Here is a 19,888-nt window from a genome sequence, read left to right as displayed (position 1 = left end):
ACCACCCTCTTTTCTCCTGCTCCCCTTGGGGACTGGTGCTGTCTGGAGCAGGGGAAACTGAGGCAGACATTGAGACCCACATGCCTGGTTTGAGCTTTTCCCTTGGCATTTTCTCCCTCATTTCAGCAGCAGCGGGATGTAGGGGAGCAGGGGAAGGCAGCAATAAACAGGGTAACAGCTCACTGTCATGATGGCTCGTAGGAGGTGAGGGTAGCAAGTGCTTGGGGTGTGGGCTCAGCCTTGCCCTACCAAAGGCTCAAGTGCTCCTCTGTTTTTGGGGATAAATCCCTTTTTCACCCCCCTCACACACACACCAGCTTTAAATCTGAAAGGCAAATACTGCGAATCTCTGCTTGGGGCATCCAGCAGAGAAGTCCCACAGCTCCAAAACACCATCCCCTGAGCTGGGCTCGCATTGCTGCTCCCATGGGGCACCCTTCGTGCCGGGGCCTGAGGAAGCTTTAACACTGAGATGTGGAGACAGGGCCCCAGAGCAGGTTTTGGAGCCATTTCCCGTGTTTCACTGGTATCACTCTTTAGGGAAGTGGAGCTGGTCTCTGGGTGCCCAGGTTGTGGGGTTGATTTAGAGGCAGATGAATACAAGTCCAGTCTGCAGTTAGGAACCGGGCTCACAGCAGACCTGACTTATCCACATTATGTTAGTTCTTTTCAAGACTTTTGGAAGTGGGGTTTTTGGTCACTTTGGTTCTGATGATTGCAATTCTACTGATATTTAGGGTGCCATTTGAATCGTGTTTGAGAAGGCAATGAAAACATCCAAGATGGAAAATTCCCTCTTGGAATTTTTGTGGTTTTTTTGGTTGTAGTTGGGTATTTTTTATTTCCTTTCTTTCCATCCCCTCTGGATTTGGGCTCTGAGGAAGGGGCACCCCAAAACCTCTTTCTACCCCTAAAAGCGGTGCTTCGCACTTGCTGCCCATCATCATGGCTGTAGGAGCAGGGCTGGGATTGCTGTGTGCACGTTGTCCATGCACATTCCTCCTGCGACGGGCCGGTGCCAGGATAACGGTTGGTCTCCCCTCTCCTTCATCCCCATCTCTCATAAAGGAAAGAACAGGGAGCACCTAGGGTTCTTCTTTTGTGGTTTTTGCATTCACTTGCTTTGTGGAGATGCAGACTCAAGGAGAAGGTGCTAACTACCCTCTTTTCCTGGTTTGTGATGCCCATGTTATACTTTAGAAGGTAAATAACCCAAACTATCCAATAAAATTCCAACGCTGCATTAATAAAGTAATGGAGATATTTAACGTATGCAATAAAGCTGCTATTCCAGAGCCCTAGGCCTGCTATAGTAGCTATAACAGGAGTGAATAAGATCCTTTCCTGTTTTTATTTATACACATAGAATGTGAAATATTCCTGTGTTTGTGCTTGTTAATGTTAGCCAAAGGGGTTAAGAGAAATAAAAAGGGATTTTGCAAACATATCAGGGAAGAAAGAGCAGAAGTAGGTTCATTAATAAATGAAGGAGCTGGGTTCAGCAATGATATTGAAGTGACTAAGTTTCTGCATTGCTTTTAGAATCAGTCTCTGGTAAAATCAGTGGAGACAATGAGGAGACCTTGTCAGATACAATCACGGGCTCCCAAATAGAAAAGCAGCCCATGAGGAAATAGAGAGGCCAAGAGGAACAGGGGAACGGAGTCAGCAGCTGTGGAAGTCAGAGGAAAGGCTTCTGTTGAGTCCAAGGATCTGGCATTGGGATGCTGTGCTGGCAGGTTGGAGATGGAGCTCGCGTCTCTCCTGAGATATAGGAGAAATGTGGGATGGGGCAGGAACGCATGGGGCAAGGAGGGTGAAGGGAGAAAACTAGGTTGAGCTGGGCAATTCCCATCTGTCCATGTGGTTGGAGTCCCTAGCAAAGGAACTGGGCTGGCACTGGGAGGGAGGTAAATACATGTTTAATGTATGTGTTCAAATATGGGAGGTAAAGGTGGTTTGTGGCTCCCAGTAACACACCTGAAGTTACACATTTGCTGCTGTGGTGTCTCAGATGGTGCTGCAGGAGGTGGTGGAGCTGTGGGAAGGAGCATGCAGGGTATGCAGGAGGATTTATGAGGGGTTGGACCAACCCAAGGGAACCCAATGGACGCAGTGCTCCATGGCTGGTTCTAGAGTGCCTCTGGAGGTATACCCAGCCATGGGTTAAAATGCTATGGTGAGATGCTGTAAGTGAAAGATGTAGGTAAGCAGGCGTAGACTGAGTGATGGGGAGCACCCAGCACCCATCCAGGGCTCTGGCTGCAGACCCTTGGATTCATTTGGCAGGTCCCATCCTCCATTGTGGGATGTAGGCAGAAAGAGAAGCCAAGAAGGAAAGAAATCCAGGGAAAGCCTGGGAAGGGTAGAAATAACCACGGGACTTGGACCGTGGCAAGTGGATGTAACTGCAACAGAGATCCAGAGGGAAAGAGCTTCTTGCACAACAGCTGGAAAGCTTGGAATAAATGGCACCACAGGACTGGAGAGCACTGGTCAAAATGGTGCTGGCAGGGACCCAGTTCTGAAGCCAGTTTTGGTCACAGAAAAGCTAAATCCTTCTGTTGTGTACGTCTTGTGTAAGGACAAAATCTGCCTTTTGGTATTTTTGGGCAGCAGATGCTGGGGCCACGTGTCAGCCAGCCCTGGAGACGCTGCCCTGGTTCTTTCTCTCTTGCTTGTGCTCACAACGCTGTGTGCCAGTGCCCAAGCCCAGCGCTGCAATGACATTCAAGTGTAAACCCACTGGGAAGGGATTTGGAGGAAAGCACCATGATGACGTGGGAGGAGAGGTGAGAAGACTTGAGGCCCTGGATTCTGCTGGTTGCTTTGCAAGGGTGTCCAGGATGCAAGAGAGCAACCACAGCCCTGGGTGCAGTTGGTGGTTAAGTGATGTAGCAGAGACTGTCACTGTTTGCTGTAAAAGAAGGGCATAAACACAGGAAAATAGGCTTGGGGTACCCAGCCTTTAACATTCCAAGCTAAGGTGGGAAGGATACGATGGAATTGCACAAAGGAGGATGGAGATTGAAGAGTGGTTAAGAAACAGAAACCCAAAGGAGCCAGCAGCTAGGAAGCGACTCTCCTATGGAAGGCTGGCAGTGCCAGGTTTGAACTGTTTGAAACACACTTATGTGAAGCTCTCAGGTTGAAAGATGCTTTGCAGGAACGTGGGGAAGGGATAGGTTTGCACCAGCCTTTTCCCATTGCCTGCCCTGAATTCCTTTGGCTAAACTTGTTGGCATCGGAAGAATTGGTTCTTGCAGAGCTCAGCCAGAGCTTGTGTCTGTGTGGAGGGTGGAAAAGCTCCCTCGGAGTTCCCCAATCCCTCCTCAATGGGAGGCAGGTTCACTGGTTGGTGTATGTGTTTATTTCGGTGCAGAAGGATGGGTTTGGGATCTGAGCTTCATTCGTGGCTTGTTGGCCGGTAAGTACATGGTGAAATCCCTGTTCCTCAGCTCTCCTAGCTCTGTAATGGGGATCACTCCTTTCCCCCTCATCTTCTCTGCTTTGTCATCTCACGGTCTCATCCAGTGCCTGCTCCAGGTGCTGGGATGCCTCCTGATCCCTTGGTTGTGTGTTAGGTTGACCTTCAGGTTAGGGAAAACTGGGACAGTGGAGCCCAGATCCTGTAAAATCCTTGTTCCTCCTGACTGCCCAAACCTACCTGTTGGAAACATTCGAACACTTCTGGGAAAGCCACTTCCATGCTTTATTACAAGGTTTCAAGGAGGGGAATTGCTGTTGGGGTAGAAGTGATTCCCTTGGAAATGTAAAACTGTGTAGGAATAATTTATTACTTTTGTAATGCCATTGTGAGCAGGAGGATCCTCAGAAGTAGAACAAGACCAGGAATCCTTCCTCTGCAGGTACGAGATGTAGCTATGATTCCCATATGGCTGATGCTGGAGCTGGGCTGAGCACTAGAGAAGTGTCCATAGCATTGGGGAGATGCATCAGCCCCAGCTCTGGTGGCTTTTACTGGAGCCTCAGAGGTCTCCACTGCCACACTCAACCCTTCCCTCTGCTTTATCCCATTCCTGCTCCTCTTTTTTACTTCTTCTTCCCATGGCAGGGGGTTGGAACTGGGTGATCTTCAGCTCCTTTCCAACCCAAACCATCTATGATTTATTCAGTACATTTCATTATGCAGCTTCCCCGTGTGCAGCTTTCCTTTCTCTGCTCCGTGCAAACACTTTTTACCCCCTTCATGTCCCTGTGGCCCAGTGCTCTCCGTGCTGCAGTGCCAACAACCAGCCCTTTCCTCACGTGTCCCTTTGAGGCTCAGGGTCTTTTTCTTCCCCTAGCATGTGACTAAAGTTTGTGGGAATCTGTTCTGGTTTAAATCTAAGCTCTGCATTTGAGAGAGAGGGGGAGCGAGGCATGCAGACCTCACCCCTCACAGCCCCTCACAGGCTCCTTCCAAAAGGAAAGGCAAGGAAGAAGAACCTGATCCCTGTTTCCTCCTGATTTACAGGCAGTTTTAGCTGTGGGGCTACCCCATGGGGCTGAACTTCTGCAGGACACACGTTTCTAGTGCTTTGCCCACCTTGCCTGCTCTCTGGAGCTCATGGAGGAGGATGGTGTGGTGGCTTCAGTGCTACCAGACACACTTAGGCTCCTGTGTGCCCATTTTAGGGGGTGGAAACCTCAACCAAGCTTTATCCTTGAGCGGCTGACCTGCCTCTGCTGCCTCCTCTTTGTGCTGGCCCTGCGTGGCTAACCAGGGAAGCCACCCTCCCCTGTGAGGTGACAAACCCTGGACATGCAGAGCCACTAAATCTGGCTGAATTTTGCCAGATTTGGCCCTTTTTGCTTGCCGGGGACTTGGTTTGATGTGTGCAACTTGGGAGCATCCCCGAGAGACAGCGTCCAGCTCCTCTGCAGAGCAGCGCTCCCTCGTCACATCTTACTTGACTTTCCCATTTAAACACCCCTCTGTGCCAAAGCAACGCATCCCCTGGGTTGCCCCCAAAGGAGCCGCTGTCACCGCGCTGGGGTCCCAGGCGACATTCCCGGTGGGAACGCGGCGCTGCTCCCTGCTCCAGCCCGGCGCTGGCTGCCGGAGCCGGGAAAAAAGAGGCTGCAGCAAAAGATGGAACAAACAGAATTTTTTTTTGCATCTAGAGGGGGAAGCACAGAGCTAAAAATAAAACGGGAAGATCAGTATCTGTCAGGCTGGCGGGGATTGGCTCTTTGGAAGTGCATGTAATTACCAGGCTGTAGGTAGGCATTTGCATGGAGCGAATAGCGAGCTGCTGAGACAAGGTTATGCTTTAACCTTTAAGTCCTGAATCTGCTGGAAAACTAAGACAGAACTGCAGGAAATTAACTGAAATTAATGGAGTGGCTGGGGCTGTGCCACATGTCCCCTCGGCGGGTGTCACTGCGCGGCAGAGGGTGGCTCCCTGCCCCTCTGCCCTGGCTCCTGGAGCAGGGAGATGCTTTGGAAGCAAGTTTGGCACGCGTGGATCTATCTCCTCCCTCCTTTGGGGATTTAACTTGGCTGGGGAGAGGAGCCGTGGCTTTTTATGCTCTGTGCATCTCCTTTCCTAGCATCCTTGGAGTTGACAGTGTCCAAAGGGGTTGAAGGAGTTTGGGCAAAGGGACCTGTCCTAGGTGATGCTGCGGGGTTGCTGCAGGTGAAAGTCAGCTGCGCTGCTCCATGGCTCCTGCCTGCAATGTGGCTGTGGGGATGGATGTTTTGTTGAGTGCCTAGAGCCTGAGCAATGCGTGCAGAGCTCTGCGGGCACTGTTGAGGGCTGGAGTTGTATGGATTAGAGCAAAGATGGTCCCTTTGTGTTTGGGGGTGTGCAGCACCTAATACTGTGCGTGCAGAACTGGTCTGGTGAGAAACACACAGAGGAACCCAAAACATGCCTGTACCTCCCGCTCTGAGCTCTATTGATGTCCCTGATGTTCTTGGTCTCCATGCTGCCTGCTTACCCCCATCATCTCCAGGTCAGGCAGCACTGTAGGACAGAGGCAGCGTGCAGATGTGTGGTGAGGAGAGGGACTCTCCACCACGACAAGAGATGGAGATGCCATGGGTGTATTCCTCATTCCCAGCTGGTACAACTGCTGGAGCTGCTGCTGCTGTAGGATGCAGGTGTGAGCAGCTGAGTCAGGCTGAGGATGGAGCGGAAGCAGGTTGGAAAACAGGAGGCTTTGAAGCCTGCCACATCACCCTGCCTTCTGTTGCCACTGTGATGCCTCGAACTGTGGGTGCGGTTTGGAGCACCCCAGTTTTTGCAGCCTCTTTGCTAGCTGTGATGATCAGGCAATGCTTGTTTCCTTCTCCCCTCCCAACTGTGTCCCCTGTATCGAGGCTATTCTTGGCTCAAGCTGGCTCTGCTTCCGTGCCTTGTAGCAGGAGTGTGGTGGTGCTCACCTCCCCAAAGGACCAGCCCTCTGGGAGCTCAAGCTGCTCCACTGGCTCCCCATCAGCTCCTGAATCCAGTTTAAGGCTCTGGCCCTCATCTTCAAAGGAAGTAATGGAAGAGGTGCCAATGGCATCAAAGGCTGAATTTTGTTCTGTCAGCAGCACAAATGGCTCCTCTGAGACAGTCCAGAACGTAATGCTGGATGAAACCAAGGAGAGCAATCTCAGCTGGCCAGGACATGGCAAGGGTGGCCAGTGGTCAGAGCTCTTGGCCTGGATTCTGGGCTTTTGGAGTTGGTTCTTTGCTCTGGGTGACATTGGACGCAGGTTCAGGTGCCTGAACACTGTGAAATCCTCAGACCTGGTGCTTTGAGGAGTTTATGCAGAGGGAAGCTGGGGCTTTGCCTGTTTGCCTCTAGTGACCCGTCTGTGAAACACAGATAAGTGCTTCTGGGGGCAGTCAGGGGGCAAGCACACTGGAGACTGCGAGACCTGTGAATCTGGTGACATCTTAGGATGTACTTTAGTCATGAGAGGGTCTTCTGGGTGAGACTGGGCAAATCTACACGGTGCTTGGTGTGAGGGAGCAACCCATCCTCTTTGGCGTGCTCTTTTAGCAAATGAAGGGACCTTCACCCCTCCAGCATCAAACCCAGCAGGTATCTGACCCCCAAACACAGCACAAAGCCTGGGGGACGTTGTAAACACGAGAGGTGGAAGGTGCTTGCATGATCCATCAATGACCTGAGCTAAAACCTACAGTCTTTCTGCCTGGCTGCTGTAAGGTGGAGGGTTGAATTGTGGTGATGAGGATGCAAGATTTGGTTCAACATGGGTTGAGTCCCTTTCACGCTGAAAAGAGTTAAAGCAGATGTGCATTAACTGAGGGGAAGTTTTGCTTTTTGACTTCTTCACAATGAGAGTGTTGCGTAAAAGGGACACAAGGTTCAGATCTGCCACTGTGCTTTGTTCTTAAATCCTGCTGAGCCTCCTGCCTACCTGGACCCATGCTGGAACAGTGGGGACTGAGACAGCTTCACACACTGATGCTATCGTTGTCCTGGAGTGTCAGATCTTTGAACGCTTTCCCAGCCCGAAGAGCACCAAGCTCTTTGGAAACCTTCCTTTGATGGTTTCTTCCCCACCTTTTTGGAAATCCCCTCTCAGATGCCTTCCCGTTTGAACTCCTTGTTTTTTCCAGCCCTTCAGCCAGTGCTGTGTTTAACTCAGGGTGCAGCCTAGGAAAAAAACTGGAACACCCTGTCTTAACTACAGGCTTCTCCTGCATGCGGTGTAGACAGACCTTGAAGAAAGCCAGTTGTGCCCCAAATTCAGCCTGTTGTTTTTCCAGCTCTGTCACTCGGCCTGATAAAAGCTATGGCCTCTCCCTGCAAACTCTGCCTCTGATCCATGCTTTTTTTTTGGATGCTGGATCCTCATCAGCAAGCAGAACGCAAAAGCTCTTCCCTTGTTCCAGCAGCACGAGGCAGGATTTAAGGCGGTCGGATCTTTTGGAGAAGGGAAGTCTGAAGCAGTTTTTGGACAGGGAGGTGCTGACAGCAGGAATGGCCACCAGGTTTCCAGCATCCCTCTGTCGAGCGTGCATGAGGAGAGGTTTGTCACTGTCACTTGTCCCTCTGTCGCAACAGGCTGCTTGTTCCCACGGCTTCACCAGCATTTGTCACCTCCTTCCGGGGTTCCTGCTTTTGTCGCCTGCTTGTGAAATCCCAGGGGAATGGAGTTGTCCTGAGCCCTAGCCACGAGATCGTGCCCCAGGGCATGGGGGGACAGCGAGGGAGGCTCCTGCTCTGCTCTGCTCTCCTCATGGCTGCTCACATGCAGAGGGCTGAAGCAGCTCCGGAAACATGGCTCATGTCACGCTTGGTTGGAAGCCCCTTCCAGTTGACTCTCAACTCAATGTGGGCAATCCCTGTGGTTTGGTGTGCCCTTATATACTTGAACGAGCTTCAGATTACCTTGGTAGGAGGGCATAAAAGATGTGCTGTGTTGGTTAGGACCAGGTGTGCCAAGCTCTGTCCCTCTTGGAGGGATTACACATCATCAGCGTGCTGAGGATCTTCCCTTTGTGATTGTCCATCTCCAGCAACATCCATTGTAAAACCTTCTGGGCAAGGTGCCACTCCTGCAGCTTTGGGTTTAAATAGCCACAAGGATTTAAACTTAAACAGAGGAAGTTCAGACTGGATATAAGGAAGAAGTTCTTTACTGTGAGGGTGGTGAGGTGCTGGCAAAGGATGCCCAAAGAAGTGGTAAATGCTCCATCCCTGGCAGTGTTCAAGGCCAGGTTGGATGGGGCTTGGAGGAACCTGCTCTAGTGGAAGGTGTCCCTGCCCACGGCAGGGGGTTGGAACTGCATGATCTGAAGGTCCTTTCCAACCCAAACCATTTTATGATCCTATGATTTTATGCCTGGTGGCTGTGGCACTTGTTTGCAGTGTGCTGCAGCCCTCACTGTCCCCAGCCTCTTGCCCAGGCTTTGCATGTCCACACCGTGCCATAGCCATGGCTTTACTGCCACTGTGCCAGGCTATGCTCTAGATGTCCCCATCTTTAGACCAAGCTCATTACCAGGATCAAATGCCACCCTTTAAACCCTAGCCTGGGAAAGCCGGGAACGCTGTGGAAGCACAGCCACCTTGGGCTGAAGCACCAGGCCCTTGGTCCGTGTCTCACGTTGGGCATCCTCACAACTTTGACACAATGCTGCATTTTTTGTTATTTTAGTGGGAATGAACCAAAAGAATGAGGGGAAGTGCTCACAAACTCATTTCTAATGAAGACCCTGACGTGCAGACAGATCCTTTGTCCAGATACCAATGTATTTATGCCAGTGGCAGCTTGCCATTCATACAGCCACTTACACATTGAGTAACGTGATAGCGGTGTATACAAGTGAGGCTGGAGTACAAAAGACTGAGAGATCAGGGTTTGGCTTTTCCTTCCCCTTTTCTTCCTGGGGTTGCTCTGCCTGATCCCAGGTGGGGAGAGGGCACCTTTATTATTCCTTGGCTTTTTTATAGAGGAACACTCCAGTGTTTGCTACTGGTTCTATCCCATGGGACCATGGCGTGAGGGTGTCCGGTGCTATGAAACCCCACGTCGAGGCTGTCACTGCAGTTGAGATGCTGGGATGAAACCCCCAGCTTTCATCTTCTGTCCCACATAGTATCTGAAGGAATTTGTACTATTTTTACTGTTTGTTTTTGTTTCTCCCCTCCCCTTTTAACTATGCACCTTAGCATTCGCTGTGGGCTCTGTCACTGGGATGTCTCCCCTTGGACTTTGAAACAGATGACTCAGCTCCATGGTTATTTGCAATACTAAGTTATTTTTGCTATCCAGCCCCATTTTCTATCGTGCTGCAGCTACTGGAGTGCCAGCTCTGCAGGGGAACGCTTGCTTCGTTTAAACACTTCCTTTGGAATTAGAAAGAAGAGTTTATAGAAACATTTCTGTGATTATTAATTTGTTGCAAAGGGTTTAATTCTATTTTATTAAAAATCTGAAATATTAACTTTAGAAAACCTAAATTTGGAAGCAGCTTTTGAGCCGAGGCAGTTCTTCAACAGGGACTTCGGTGTGTGTGTGTTTAAATGGCCAATCTGCGTTCCGCTGGCGCCGCGCTATGTGGTTAATCCTGTTGGGCCTGATCTGGTGGGGCTGGCGCTGGAGTGAACCAGTGTGGGAGATCCCATCTGCACCGGGAGGGCAGCTGACACCCCCTGCCCCAAAGCCTGCTGCTCCCTCTGCCTGCCAAAGCCTCAGCCCTGGCTTTCGGGATCCAACCTGTGCCGGGTGGGGGGGAGCTTTGTCTGGGAATGGCTTTGTCTGGTTTTTCCACTTAATCCAGGAAAAAAAAAAAAGGGAAAAGTGTCTGCTGTCATGTTGGGTCCATAAATGTGAGTTTTAAGCTGTTACAAGTGTGTCTGGAGACTGCTCAGAGCAAGGTGGCTTCCAGGTGGGGTGGCACAGCCCTGCCCAGTGCATTTCCAGTCCCTTCGCGTGGGTTGAATGATACCTGGTTGATGTCTTTGCAGAAGTGAGGAGCGCTGGTGCCTGCTCTGGAGGTGATGGGTGACCGCCTGCTGGCCCAGCTCTTAGGGACCAGTGTGTTGGCTGTGCCTTGTGTGGGAGGGCAGAGCCCTGGAGAAGAGATCAAGAGCTAGGAGACCAAGAGAAACCAGGCTGAGAAAGGTGCTGGAGAAAGCCAGCACAGCCAGGCTTTCCTGGGCACCTAAAGCTGCCAAGAGACTCTTAATGGGTGCAAGCACCCATGTGCAAGGTCCTGCAGGGGTGTCCGCACCGATGGACCTGAGAGCAAAACCTCACCCTGAGGGAGTTCTCCTCCACTGACATTGACGAGAAACCCTCCTTGCCACCACGATTAAGTGCTGGGAATGAAGGAGCTCAAAGTGCCTGTGCCCTGGGGTGCAGAATGGACCTGGCCAGGCCATGGCTGTCCCGGGGTCCCCCATGGAACCCTGCTGAGGTCCTGTCTTAGGGAAAAGGTCTCGAGTGGAGGGGTACCTCGGGCACTGGGGCTGTGCTGGCTGCTGGGAGCACTGATGGCTTTTGGCCAGGGGTGAGGATTGTCCCCTGCCTCCCCATGGGGCCATGGGAAGGGGAAGAGGAGGGCTGCATTCCCAGGGATTTTTTAGGGTATTGCTGGGATATTTTTCTAGGGAGGGAGGGATGAGGCATCGGATGCTTGGCCTTAGGGTGGATTCCTCTCTCCCAGGCTCTTGCAGAGCCTCTTGGCCATAGTGGGGAAGGGGTTAAGGCTTCCTCGCTGGCCTGGGAGCTGCTGCTGGCTGCCTCTGCCTCATTCCCCTTCCGGGGCTGCGGGGCTGAGGTTTGCTGGTATGTGTGCAATGCAGTGCTGAGAGCACCCAGCCCTCGCTGGAGAACCTTCCCAGCACAGCCTCCCCTCCCCTGGCTCCATCCTTCAGCACTGAGTGATGGGGCTGGAGATCAGAGACCTGCTGGGAGACCAAAACCAGGGGCTGGAGGAGACTGGTGGTAAGAGTTGAGCTGCAAAGCAGCAGCCTGAGATCCACTGAGATGCCCTTGCACGTAGGAGTCCCAGCCTTGTGCTGGCCCAAGGTTTCACAGCTTGTCTGTGCTCATGTCTTTGCCTTCACTATGCCATGGGATGACGGCAAAGGGCTTTGACCTGACAGGGAGCTCTGTTCCAGGCAGGCTCTTGCTTCCCAGGGCAGAGGAGAGTGCTTAGTGCAGGCGCAGGCAGGAGCTGGAAAACTGCAGCACCAGCAATAGCATTCGAGCCGAAACATAGTGAGAAGCCTTGGAGAGAGAGATGCAGACTTTGAGGGAGATGCAGATCGCCTGGAGATCTCCCTGCAACAAGGATTTATGTCCTTTATATAACTGGGGAAAAGCAAACAAAGAAACTTGTCTCCAAGTGGGAATCATGGTGTCACTGGGAGAAATCCCCCAGCAAGAACGAGACCCCCAATTCGTTCTCAGGGCTGTTGGCTCCTGGGCAGAAGAGCAGGGCTCCTATTGCTAGATTTTAAGAGAAATGACACTTGAATATCCCTGATTTAGTCTGATTTAGTCTTGAATCTGTCTGATTGAGGCAGGATTGATGTTGGGCTCTGGAGCTTTTGGGGTTCAGTGGGGCTGCTTGTGCCCAGGGCAGGGATTGCTGCCAGCCCTGCTTTCCCACCAGTGCAACCGTTTGCTGCTGCTGCAGGACTGTGCTTTGCCTTTGATCTTCTCCCATTGACATTGGGACCATCCCTCAGACTGAGCCTGTTCCACGGTGCTAATTTTGTAGGCTCAGATAACGGAGCCTCTCTGCAAATGTCATCTGGGGCCATTTGCGGGGTGCGTGTGACACCGCTGACGACTGCCGGGTGCGTGTCCCGCGGGAGGCCCTGGCACACGTAGGAGGTGCCCAGGCTGCGGCGCTGGGGAAGCTCCTGCACAAGTCGCTCAGTAAAAGGATCCCCCTTTTCCTACCGGCTCTTAAACCACCCCAAAGCGAGAGATAAAGTCCTTTGGGCCTCGGTTGCTCCGGGCGGGCAGGCTGATGCTGAGAGAAGGGACTAAAAAGGGATGTGTGGTGTGGTGTTGGATTATGGCTGCACCAGCACTTTCTTATTGAAAGGGACTTGGTTTAACCAAGGGATGTGTTTTGGATGCCGGTGGCAAGAGGCTGGATTGTGGGGGTTTTCTTTCCCTGCACAAGCAATTATCAAATTAATCTCCTTTGATAGGGGTCTAATATCAACCCAGTCACTGACAGATTTACCCTCGCCCGATGACAGCCCTGCAGTAAGTTGTTGTCCTGTTGTTTGTCAAACTCCACTTTCTTTTTGCCTTCACGTTTCTCTGGCGAGGCTGGGGCCAGTGTCTGGCTTGGGAAACCCTGGGCTCCCTCTTTGGGATTCTCAGCACTGCCCTTTTCGCACCAGCATCGCTATTGCAAAGAGAAACAAATCAATCAGAATAGAATTAACAGCACCAAATGCTTCCGAGCTGTCACTTGCTGTTGGGAACGGGGCCACTCTCGTGCAGGGCGCTGCAGAAACACCCGTGTGTGCCTCAACCAGCCCTCCCCACATCACTTGTGCCTGTAAATCCCCAGCAGCTGAGGCGCAGGGGGCTGGGACTGTGCGGCACACAGGCAAGCCAACAGCTCAGCTGGTGCACTGTAGCCTTACTTTGGTTCCCCCCCGTTTCCTCTTTTAGGGAATAGGGCCCCCGTGATGCAGCCTGTGCATGTGTGCGTACGTGTCTCTCTTTCTCTCTCCATTTGTTCCCGCCTCCCCCTGCTCTTTACCCAGTGACGAGTTTCCATTCCTTTTGGCTGGAGGATGGAGCTCTCGTATGGCTCCCACAAGCCTTGTGAAAATGGGTGGGTGGGTAAAGAGCAGAGAGTCAGGCGCTCAGGAGCTGCATGGGAACTTGCCCCTTACCAGGCACCAGAGAGCCTGCGTTGGAAAGGCTAACTGGGAAGCACGGTTTGTTTGCCTTCCCACCCCAAGGCTGCCTCGTTTGGAGGGTGGTGGAGAAGCAGAAGGCAGGTGAATGCTGCCTCGCTACCGCAGGCATGGTGGAACTGGATGAAATGATGCTCCTGGGGGGCGGTGGGGAGGTCTGCTGACATCCAGGCAGATGCTGGCAATGCGTTCCCCCTTCGTGTCCTGTAGGTGCAAGGGCAGTCAGGGTGAGGCAGTCGCATAGAAGCAGGGGGTTAGATTAGATCTGGCCATAGCAGGGGATAGCTGGAGAGGGGAGGGACCAGGCACCGTTTCCCACAGGAGCAGAAGGGCCAAACCCTGCTGGGCAGTGAGGCTCGATCAGCAGGCGCCTGCACTAAGAGAACACGATGCTCGAGGAGGTATGTGTGTAATTGTCTGCAGCCTCGGGGCCTTCAGGGATGGACAGCCCAGCCTGGCAAGCTCCTGGCTTTCCAGAAGGGACCATTTCAGGGAGAGGCTGGAGGATGGTGATGCAAAGCAGTGGCTGCTGATGCACCCAATATCCTTCGGGCAGCACCTTTATGCTTTGACGGTTTGGAGCGTACCAAGGTGTCTGCACTGGACCCCATCCTCGTCATCCCTGCCTGGTCCTGGACCTATCCACTGCCCACCATTGCTCCCACATGGGATTTAGCCCCGTGGTTGGGAAGTGGAACCTGACACAAGTAAATATGTTGACAGCCTGTTTCCAGCCAGCAGGGAATGTAAATTATCTCATCTGAGCAGGGGTAAGGCAGAATCAAGGCATTGGTCCCAAATATCCCTTGTAAGTGCAGATGAGAAATATTCATGGCATCCTCCCTCCCAGAATACTGCTTTTATCTTTGTGGTTCCTAGAGTGGCAATATAAAAGTTACTGATTTTGCACTTTTCATGCATCTGAACCTGCACTCTTTGAAATGGGTAGGTTTGCCTGCCTGATTTGCCTTGTTAGATCCATACCTTTGCAGGCACCTAGGAATGATCTGTAAGCTCCACTGTACTTGTTGTCTTGGGTATTACATCCTATCCTTAATCATGGCACTGGGACAAGTGGAGGTGAGGTTGAGTTGGGTCTTTCCAGGGCAAGGTAGATCCTGACCATGGGAGAAGCTTGAGCGCGCAGTGCTGTTGTGACCCATGCACACTCAGCCGGCGTGTGGTAGGATGGATGCAAAGCTGCATGGGGATGCAAAGGGACTCCCAAAAGCTTTGGGCCAAAGCCATTTTGGGGAGCCATGCTCTCCAGGCTCATTGCCTTGCTTACTGGAGACCATCCTAACTGGGATCACACCCAGGGCCAAAGCAGGATGTGACACTTCGTACTCACTGTTCATTTGGTGCAGGTACTGCAGAGGCTGGGCTCTTCAGCACCATCCAGGTTGATGCCAGGTGATCCAGGCATCGCTTACTCCTTCTGTGGAACCCATTCAAGGTATTTCAGGGAGGTCTCTGCGCTGCCCTCACCTGAGGACTTGGGGGATGTGAGAGTATCTTGCTCCATGCAGGAAGCCATGAGGTTGGCTGCGGATGGAGGTGGATGACGGTTGGGAAGAGGGGACCAGAGGCACCAACCTGCCCTGCTGAAACCAGGGCAAGGGCAGGCACTGGAGGTGGAAACTCCCACTGGGGTCTCACCTCCTCCACGTCAGCCTTTGCATGGTGAGCAAAGGCAGAGGTCAGAGTGCCTCGAACACCGTGGACATCTCTGGCTTTGCTTTTCCTCTGCACCAGGCTTTTCCCTTTAAGGATGCTGAAGATTGATTCCCTTGCAGGGCTCATCGCCGAGCCCAGCCATGTCCAAATGGTTTGCACGTCTGCATTTTTTACTGCTCTCCTTTAATATGTATGCAAATGCAGTCTCTCCTGTCCTCACTCTCTGTGTGGGTTTGCACAGTCAGGAGCACATTCCCATTACCGCTGCCCATCTCCTGCTCCGCTCAGCATTCGAGGAGACTGCCTTTGAAACGCTGAGAGATGGAGGTGCAAGGGGAAAAAAAGGGAGAAATGACGGATTTTCGACAGTTCTTGGCTGGGGAGGGTGGAGGAGTCGGGAAATGAGAGGAAGGAGGTTTAAATATATGCAAAATTGTTTATTGGGAGAAAGGAAGAGGGGGGAGAGCTCCACGTCGGAGAGGCAGGCAGCGTATTTCGTATGCTGTTCCATTTACAGAGCGGCAGCTCGGAGGGTTTTAGCTGGAGGTTAGGGAGAAAACCAAGCACTGGCAATAATCTGGTGATAGCAGAAATATTCAGCTTTTCTCCTGATAAATAGACACTCAAATAAGTGAAGTCAGGGTTTCAGGCCTGGAAAGCAATGTTAGCTTTATATATATATATAAATAAAGAGCAAGACATCCAGAGCTGCTCCCTGCAAAGGGGCAGCATATGGCTGCTGCTACTTTCTTTTCCTTCCTTTTTTAATAGCTGTATTTTTCCAAGGCACTTCAAAACCAGTGCCTGGGAAACTTGGATATTCCTATACCCCAGAGCTACTTCTGTATATGTAAAATGGGAAGCTGTACCCCAGCTGAGGCCAAAACATGGGAAGCACCTTGAGAAAGGTGGTCAGAAGCTGGGGACCTTTTCCTGCCCCCGGTGATGGTGTTTTCTCGGGTTTCTGGATGAGGAGGTCCTTGCTGTTGGTGTGGAAAGCAGGGGATGACATATCCCTTTATCACCCCGATGACTCTGGAGAGGAAAGGGAGGTTCATGCTGCATCCCATTCAGTGCGCCTTAGGTCCTTTAAATGCCCAAGGGCCAGATTTCCACTTGGATTGCTGGCATTTCACGTTGTTTGCTGTTTCAGACACAAAACACCTTTAAAAGCTGGCTCGTTCTGAACCAGGTATCGAGTGCCAAAGCCTCGATTTGCTGAGCTGCCATGGCTGCTCAGGGATGCAGGGAGCCAGGGGCCATGTGCCCGGGGTGAGGGCTGGCCATGGGCTGCTTTTGCCCCCCAGAGCCTGGGGCTCTGATAGTGCAGTTGAAGTTAGATCTTTTCTACTCTTCCCTAGCTCACAGACAAAGTTAACCGAAGGGCTCTGGGTGCTGGGAAACCCCCTCTGCTGCGGTACAGACTTGTCAGAGCTGTTTACTTTCACATCTCCGAGGTTTGCAGGAGTGTTTTGCGTCTCTACACGTTGTGAAAACGCTTTGCATGCAGCAGCGTGGCTGTGTCCCCCCCTCTGCAGGGGACAGGCAGGAGCCACGGCAGCACATGGATGCACAGGCTCTGCTCTGTGAAACTCAGACCTTGTCCCTGCTTTGGGATAGAGGGCCTGAGGGGTGATGTTCAAGGGGGAACTGGTGTTAGGAGGTGCTCAGCTCCTGCAGTGATGTGAAGTGGTGGTTTCAAGCATGCAACAGGCATGGAAGGTCTTGCTGTGTGGGATATGAGCTCTTACGCCTGCTCCTGCCTTTACCTCTCCTGTGCTCTGGGCAAAAGCTGCCTTTGGCAGCATTGAGATGTGCTGTAGCTGCCGGCTGAGGTGGGATCACAGCCCACATTTAGGGCTGCCTTCTGATGCAAAGGGCTGTTCTTTCTGCTTCTTTTCTTCCCCTCACATCTGGGAGGCTTATTCTACCCCTTCCCAACAGCCTCAAGCTGCTCCAGCTCTGCTGCTCCCTGCCTGTCCCCTCGCTCCCCTTGCAACGTGTTTGTTGTGAAGCCGATCTCTCGCGCTGTGGTGTCCTCACTCCGGTGGGTTTGTGTCGCTTGTGATCACAGGCTCCAAACTTCCCCTTTCTAAACAGTGCCTTTTTATTGGTGAGATTTGCGAAGCCTTTCTACTTCCTTCATCTGTAAATTGTCCTCTACGGAACGAAAGGAGCCGTTCAGCCCTACATTTTGATGTGTGTCGCCCAACAGATGTCGGGGTGGTTAAAGTGCCCCCTGAGTACAAGTATCCTGTGTTTGTGAGCTCTTTGATAGCTGGTTCAGGAATCTTTTTGTTCTTTCTTTCTCTCCTTGAGTCCTGGGGGTCTGTAGCAGATGCCTGCCGCAGTCTCTCCTTTGTTTTCTGCTCCTGATATCCGTGCCCGCACTGTTATTCCTCTACCCTCTCCCTTATCAAATTAGATTATCTCCTGCTTGTAAGTACTTTTGACACGTGCAGCCGTGCAAAGACACGATAAGCATATTGGAGCACGCTGTTGTATGTCTCTTGCTCATGTCTCATGTCTCTGGTCCTCCGTTACACCTTTCCAGGACCTTAGCACTGAGTTGGCGCATTACTTGCCACACATCATGGCCAGCGAGCTCCTCTCCTGCTTGCAGCCAACTACCAGGCCTTTTGGGCACTGCCCCATCACCCTGCATCGGAACCCCAAGCCTGTTTCATCCCAAATACCATATCATTACGACCCTCGTGTCATCACTTTTCCTCCCTCCTGATCTGTGTCTCCAGCATCTCCCTTTGTGTCCCGAACTTGGCTGGTGGCACTTCAGCTTCTTCTCAGTGTTACAGGCTTCTCCTTGGCTCCCTTTCCACCGGCTCTCCTGGTTTCCACGTGTGATCCAGAGAAACCTCTTTGTTATTCTGTCCTTCCTCCCCGTCACAAACCTGTGTTTCTGTTCCATCTTTCATGAAAGGGTCTAAGACTGAAGGTGAAATGTGCTAACAGCCTTCAAAAACATGTCAGCGGCTGCTGCAAACAGGATAGGAATAAACGATTCTCCGTGTCCTGCGGTGGGTAGGACAAGAAATTATGGGCTTAAACTGCAGCACAAGGGAGATTTAGGTTTTGATGTTCAGATAGGGTGGGGGTGAGGCGCTGGAGGAGGCTGCCAGGGAGCTGCTGGAGGGGCAGGTCAGAGGAGCAGCCATCAGGAGAGGCTGAAGGGGAGTAAAGGAGATAGCGGGGTGATCCAGAAGATCATTTTTCATCCTCTCCAGCCCTCTTACCTCCCTTTCCATATGCTGGGAGCCTCCAGCTAGGCAAAGGGCTTTTTGTGGCAGGCTCAGCCAGGCTCTTGTTGCCTTTCTCCTTGCTTTTTGTCTCTGTTGCAGCAGCTCTGGCAAATGCAGTTGCAGAGAGCCTGGAAATAGCCCTGATGAGCCTCTCCTCTCAGACCTCTGCTTTGTGCTGGGTGGCTCTATTCAAACCTCATACATTGGTGGAGGTGGTGGCAGCTGCAATCACAGCATAGGGGATGTACAATAGCGACCAAAACAAACCTTCTGCTGCTCCCACAAGGGTCCACACTGAGTCTGGGGGTAGTCTGAGAGATGCTGCTCAAGGCCCTCGATGGGAAGTGTTTGCAGAGGCCTGTGTGGTGCTTGTGTCAGTGTGTAGTGGAGATGTGGAGCTAAGGATGGCTCCTGGAAGGGCTGTCCCATCGTCTCAGCTCTTGGGCTGGTTGTACGAGTGCGGGCAGGAATGACAGCAGATGTACCACTGCCTCTGTGTGTGTGCTCACCCTCGGTGCCCACCAGGACACCCAGGGACGTGGAGGCTCCTTGCCCAGCTCCTCAGGACACCTCCGAGCATCAGCTAATGTGGTAGGAACTTGTCTTTACCAAAACAACAACCCGGGGGCTCTGTCCATAACCAGTGTACGGCACAAGAACAGCCCCTTTGCTCTCACTGCCGACCGAGTCCCTGGGGACCTGCAGCCACCTCTCCCGACCCTTCCCCATCTGCGGTCGTGTCGGGATGCGATTGCATCTGTGCTGTGTCCCTGCGCCCTCCCCGAACCTCCCCGCCGCGCTATGGAGGGGGGGGGTCCAGGGTGCTGATCAGCCCGTGGACCCCCTTCCCTCGCCCCACAGCCCCATCCCTAGGGCAGCTCCGCGCAGGAGCGGCGGGCAGGGAGAAGCGGGCGGATGAATAATTTATCACAGCGATGCAAAGGAGCTTTAAAAACTCTCCCCATATAAATATTTATTTTTGATTCCTTAGCACCACAGCCGCCTCCATCCCCCCCCCCCCCAACCCTTCCCCTTCTTGCTGAAGACCCCCCCCCCCCGCCTCCCAGCACCGTGGCTTTGCCTGTTTCTCGTGCACTCTCTCTGTACCACGCTCGCTTTTCGCATGATCCAAGCCCTGGTGCCAAACGCTTCCCGAGGAAGAGACACCCCCCCCCCCCTCCGCCACCCCTTTCTCGCACACACACACAAAACAACAACGGGAAGGGGGGGAGCTGGAGCAGCGCACACAGGCACACGCACAAAACCCTTTGAAGCCTGTGCAGGGTGAGGGTTGTTTCTGTGGTAACGGAGCGGGGATTGGCGGCGAGGGCTCCATCCCGCCGCGGTGCCGGGTGATTAATGAGCCCTTGCTGGGCTGGATGGGAGAGCCCTGGCCGAGGGGCTGCTGCGATGCCACCGGACCTGGGACACCTCTTCATCCCCTTCCACTTGTCCCCGGCAGCGCCCCATATGTGGGACAGCAGCACTTGGAGAGACTGGGACAGCCCTCTGCCTCCTGCCCTGGAGGTGCTGGAGCATCCCTGGGGCTGTGGCCTCTGTCCCATCACCAGGCCTCGCTCCTC

General features: G+C 52.7%; 1 long non-coding RNA gene across 2 annotated transcripts in view; it reads left to right on the top strand.

Moving 5' to 3' along the window:
- Positions 1 to 2,314: 2,314 nt before the first annotated feature.
- LOC133281434 (uncharacterized) overlaps positions 2,315 to 19,888 on the top strand; it is a 73,951-nt gene continuing 56,377 nt past the window's right edge. For both annotated transcript variants that reach the window (XR_009747503.1, XR_009747501.1), the window contains exon 1: positions 2,315 to 2,579. This is a non-coding gene — a long non-coding RNA (uncharacterized LOC133281434). The remainder of the gene's footprint in view (positions 2,580 to 19,888) is intronic.

The sequence above is a fragment of the Pezoporus flaviventris genome, unplaced genomic scaffold, assembly GCF_033815535.1.
Source record: "Pezoporus flaviventris isolate CSIRO_AGI_PZ_B2104156 unplaced genomic scaffold, CSIRO_AGI_Pfla_v1 ptg000097l, whole genome shotgun sequence".
In the NCBI taxonomy this organism is placed as follows: Eukaryota; Metazoa; Chordata; class Aves; order Psittaciformes; family Psittacidae; genus Pezoporus; species Pezoporus flaviventris.
This window is presented reverse-complemented; position numbering and strand designations above follow the sequence as displayed.